Raw genomic sequence first — 6,000 nt, 5'->3', positions numbered from 1 at the left:
TCACCTTTGGCATTGGGAGAAAAGGTTACAAGGGAAGCAGAGGGAAGAAGAAAAGAACTCAAGATTGTGACCTCAGCCCCAAAGTGATTAGAGGAGTTGCTGCCTGAATTTTAGATATTTCCTTGAAATGAAATGGATGGTGACTGCGTGGCCTACATTTAAGATACTGCATACACGATTGAAAGTAAAAGATGGAGAACGAGGATTGGTTGAATTACGACAGATCCGTTGATTAGAGGTTTTTGAAAATAGTTGTACTTCAGGGGAATTACAGCTGTACCGTACAGTTACACCCTTCTGTCCATTAAAGGCAGTGGTCTTAGAAGGGTGTAACTGGTACTTATCCTTTTGCACTGTCCTTACGTATACCAACTTAGACTAAAATGGATTATACCATGTTTTAACAAATGGTCCACATCTTCTCAAGCAACTTTGGAGCAAAAGGTTCAGTTTCGCTTAGAGGACTCTGACCCTCAGCGTACCTATTTTGTTGCAGGTTTTTTGAGGCTGCAGAGAAGAGACGAAGGGAGATGTTTTTAGAGATGGGTCTTATTTAAGTTTTATGGTTTTACTGTTCAAGACCTTGAAAGAAAGAAAGAAAGAAAGAAAGAAAGAAAGAAAGAAAGACAGAAAGACAGAAAGACAGAAAGAAAGACAGAAAAAGAAAGAAAGACAGAAAAAGAAAGAAAGAAAGAAAGAAAGAAAGAAAGAAAGAAAGAAAGAAAGAAAGAAAGAAAGAAAGAAAGAAAGAAAGAAAGAAAGAAAGAAAGATGTAACTCTGTTTAGGAATGCACTGTTTGCCTCTGTCTTGTGTAGGCCAATCTAGGCATCTTTATTGAGAATTCTGAAAGATAAGTTCAGAGGGAGCCATTTCCTGCTCATTGTGCAAGAGCGCTCTTGGCTGTGGCCATAGACATCTTGAGGATCTGAAAGGCTTTTTTGTACTGGTTCCACTAGGTCAAAGATTGGCCTATTGTAATCTTATTGTAATCGACGACAGGAACAATAATGGTCAAAACAACAGGGCCAGGCATTTATCATGAGCGCAGACTGCAATTTCCCTTTTATGCCTTCCTCTGTCCTTTGTGTTTGATACCAAGAGAATCCAATCAGTGCCACCTGCTGAAAGGGGAAACATCCTGAAGGCACATGCCCGTATTTCTTCCTTGTTGCAGAAATCAGCTTCTCCCTCCCCACCCCACCCCCCTTCCCGGCCACCGTTTCTGTAAACTTAACATGCCCTGCAAGATATGAAAAGACCAGCTGCTGGTTGTACCTGAGCTGTGTGCAGCCTGTGTCGAATCAGCTGGGGACGGCATTCCTTTGGGATCGCTCGGTCTAATTGATGCTCTGAAGCAAGGAGCGTCCCTGGTATATTCTCTGCTGCGGTGATGCATGGGCACACCCATGGCAAGTTCAGCCACTGGAGGGAGTCCTCCACTAATGGCTTGAAATCTCCAGTTTGTTATTGAGCTCTCAGCAGGCAGGCAGAACAAGCATCGTTCAGGTTCAGCACTCTCCCTGTTGAGATCCTACCTTTTGTCAATCTATCGAACCTCTTTTCCCAATGTCCTGGGCCTTGAGCAGCCCTGCCAATCTCACAACGCTGTGGTAGAAGAGCTGCAAATGTGGGATCAATGCACCTTAAGGCAGAAAGTGTCCAAGCAAACTCAGGCCTTTGGAAACTGGAATTGCTGGGGGGAGGTGTTATATGTATTTTTGGTTAATGATCATGTTAAGTTCTCTGCTAAGCTCTTAAGGGTACGATCTGTTACAGTCTAGGGCCTTTCTGTTCCTGCCTGCCTGCTGTGGAACAAAATCCCAGTAGGGATCTCTTGGGGCCTTCTGAAGAGGCTGTATGACAGAACTATTTAAGAGACCTTATGAGGCACCTTGTGGGCTATAATTGCGGGTCATTTATGCTTGGGAGTTTTACCTGAGGTTCATTGCTCACTGGACACACACTTTTTTTATGGGGATCTATGCACCAGCAGTCTCCACACTCAAATTAAGTCCCCACCCCTTTAAATTCTGCTTTGTAACTGGCTTATTTGTAGTGCTTACTGTGAGAGAAACCCCCCAACCCAATTGCCACATAAAGAAGCATTTTACAAATATCAACAACGACTGAGCAATCTTAAAGGAAACCGGGGGGGGGGGGGATCCAATCCTTGGTTTTAAAAAGCTTTTCTTTTGCTCAGGAAGAGCTCCCAGGAAGCAGGGAACAGTAAGCAGGAAGTATTTGAATTCCCGCCTCTGTCCATGCTTCTTTGTAATTGGCTGTGTGTGAAACCAAGCTTGCATGTCCCACACTTTGCCTTATGCATGGCGATATCACCCGGGCTTTGCTCAGGGGAGATGGAAGAGTCGGGTTAACAGAGGAATGGGAAGACCCAGACATTGTGAGGGCTGGGCACAAGGTAATCTCTAATGGAGGGAAAACTCATGCATAACTCCAAGGAACAACCAATTCAGACCGGGGACGAATGTGAGTGAAAGTACCCATGCATAAAGGACTGTGGTCTCTGGCTTATATGGTAAATGATGTGGGTTAAAGATTTCAATAGATGATTATTTTCATATAGTATTTGTAGTTACCTGCCTTGGGTCCTGACAGTGTTAGAAGAAAGCTGAGGCATTTAAAGGCCCTAATTAAAAAAAATAAATGATGATGATATTCAAGCCTAGTTGTTTCCCTTGTGATGCTTACTACTGTGAACTGTAGCCTTGACCCAACTCTAGGTTTATTTAAAATGTATAGCCACATAAGACACATTGGCTTGTCATAAAGAAGGGATCTGATAGCCTGCATCTTGAAGCAAATGTATGGCAATTAAAGCCTTGCAAGCCGGTGAAATAAAACATTTTAGAACCAGACAAGTTAGGGTATATCAGGGAGAGAAATACTCTAACAATTGTGCCTGTGTGATGGCAGCACATCAAAGACTGTAGCATTTCTGTCTAACACAGCATACACAAGAAGAAGGCACTGTTTACTGTATGTGCCTCTTTGATCCTGAAATAGTGCTTTTGATTGACTAAAAAGAATAATTTAACAACTGGATTAAAATTTAAATCCATGTTTTAATATTTATATTAAAACTTGATAAAATTCAGTTATATTGGGTTGGATGCAGCCCTTGGCATGGATCTTGCCACCTTCCCTTTCCCTGTATCTTCTGAAAATCAGTTCTCAAAGGTCAGTGGGTCTACAGAAGCAGAATGGAGATTGTAGCACAGCAGGAGCTGTAGCAAAAAGAGGAGATGGGGAGCGATTCTTATTTGGTTAGGTATTCCTATGCGGAGAACTGTTCCCTATAGGGAGAAAAAGCATGAAAGGCTAATGTATATTATCCTGTGCAACAATTGGACATATTTTGTGTGTATATGTACTGGAATATGTACAGAAAAAATAATTGTCTGCGTGGGCTGGGTTGTAACTCTCCCCCCCCACACACACACACATGGAGTTCAGTGATAGACTGGCTTTAGGGAATAACTCTTCTTTTTCATGGTGTTGAATACAGGACCCTGGACAGCTCCTTGGCTCTAGCTCAGAGGCTGCAAATATTCCAGGCTTGTGGAGTCTTACGTTCTTTTTAAAAACGATGGTTAGATTGCTACTAGAAAATAAGACAACTGTTAGTTTAGGTTAGAAAAAGTTTGCATTAACTGTATTTAGACTTTGCAAATTAAGCTCTAGTTCAAACAGATGACATTGCACTTAACTACATGTGTTGTGGCTTGTAAAAGTTGTGAGCCAGAATGGATGTAGTTTTAAAAGACTGCCTGGAGACAGCACAGGAGATGGTTTGAAATATGCAAAATATAGGGGAATGTATAGGTGAAAAATCAAGATTTATTGGCATTTTTAAGAAGTGCTAGCTTCTTTTATGTTGCCATGTTTTTGTTCCTACTTTTTGAGTTCCATATGAACCTACCTGCTCGCTCTGGTCATCCTCAGAGGCCCTACTTCAGTTGTATTCACCATCTCACCATCCGAGGCTAGATGGGTGGCAACCTGAGAAAAGGCCTTCTACTTTCATGGCACCAAAACTTTGGAACTCCCTCCCCAAGGAGATTTGTCTGTCTCCCTCTATAGGTGTCATTCACCAGTAGAGGACAACTTTTTTGTTTTGTCTTGCACACCCCCAGTAATGGTTATTGGCCCTCCTTCTACCATTTGTTTATGTGCTTTAATTAAATTTTATACTTTGAACTGTATTTTAATTGTTTAAATGTTTTTACGTTTGCAACCTTTAGGCCTGAGTGAATGGAAAGGCAGCATAAAAGTGTTCTAAATAAAATGAACAAACAAATATCGTCTGTAACATATAACACAAGTGGGGACCTGCAAGAAACTTGTGGGAGGTGTCATGCCATTCCCCCACCTTTGATTTTTCCCTTCTCCCCCCTTCTTTCACTCCCCCACCCCCTTTCTTACTTTCTGTCCATCTATTGCCACTCTTCTCTTTCTGATCCCCACCCCATCATTCTTTTTTTCTCTCTCTTTTCCCTCCCTTCTCATAGCCCCGCTCTTGGCATCTCACCCAGAACTGCTCCAATGAACCAACCGAGGCCTCCTCCCACACGCACTTCCACTCTTGGCAACTGCTGAGGCCTCCCTCCCTCTCAGCCCTGCTCTCAGTGCCTCACCCAGAGCTGTGCCGATGGGCCCACTGAGGCCTCCCTCCCACAGCCCCACTCTTGACATCTTGCCTGGAGCTGTTGTGGCAGAGCCACCAAAGCCTGTCCTCTCACCAGATGTATCACAGCTCCTGGATGTGCTGCCTATCTGCAGATTTAGGTATCCGCAGATGGGGGTACACTTGGGAATTAGATATCTAGATTGCTTGAATGACTTTATGTTTGCTGCTTTGTGAGCCTGAGTGGATGGGAAGGCAGCATAAAAATGTTCTAAATAAATACATAAATATCATCTGTAATACAGAACATACTGCTTTCTGAGGAATGGCATATCCAAAAATAAAGCCACCGAGTGTTTTATGAAAACATGCATATTGGCAGAATGGTGTAGTGTTAAATTTGACATCTGGTCTAACACAGCATAAAAATACATTCAATATAAAAATACATTTTCATCCTACCCCAATGTCGGGAAACTAAGATATTTTCCAATAAATAAAGACTTGTAGGAATAAGCTGTTCTGGCAAGGGGAGTTTTCATTTCTCATATTTCTTTTTCTTTGTTCATTATTTTAAAATCCTGATTTGATTCCTGTATAAGAGCTGTTTAAGATGAATGAGGTTCACATAAGGACGAACATCCATAATGAAGAATCACATTTCCTGCACAGAGTCTTTCAGAAAAGATCAAGTGCGTGCAGTTTGCATTTTCTCTTATTTAGGAATGGAACCTGAGCTGCTGGTTGGATCTTGGCCTACATTTACATGTCTACAAGACCTTTTATACTTTTCTTTTGCTGAGGAATACCAGAAGGATAGAAAATCATAGATGATTACATTGTTACCCAAATTAGAGTATCTCTGCTTTGGTTGGGGGAGTTGAAATAAATGGGAGCTTTAATTGTAAAGTAGTTTCACGCACACACAGCAACACACCCAATTTACACAAGAGCTAAGAAAATAATGGAGGAAGGGTGGGATTTTAGAGTGAGGATTAAGACGGTATTTGCCAGTCCAGAAGAGGGACGCCTGTGTGAAAGCAGCGCTGTAGAGAGGGAAAAGAGAGGGGGCACACACAAGTGGGGTGTATGTGCGAGGATCCAGGAGACACATACACTGAGTGGCAAGAGGGCCAATATTTATAGTTAAAATGAGCCCTGCGGTAACTGGCAAAGAATAGCTCTTGCCAGGGACAAAGAATTTAGTAGATCCTCCAGTAGTCCAGACAAAGAAAGAGATAGAATATTGATATGTGTCATTCGAGTGAAGGTCTGAGTGATTGCTTTTATTAATTGCTGGTAATTGCTCTGTATAGATATCAGAATGTGGGGAAAATGTCAGAGGGGTTTTCTC

This window comes from Euleptes europaea, chromosome 15, assembly GCF_029931775.1.
Source record: "Euleptes europaea isolate rEulEur1 chromosome 15, rEulEur1.hap1, whole genome shotgun sequence".
Taxonomy (NCBI): Eukaryota; Metazoa; Chordata; class Lepidosauria; order Squamata; family Sphaerodactylidae; genus Euleptes; species Euleptes europaea.
Note: the sequence above shows the minus strand (reverse complement) of the source record.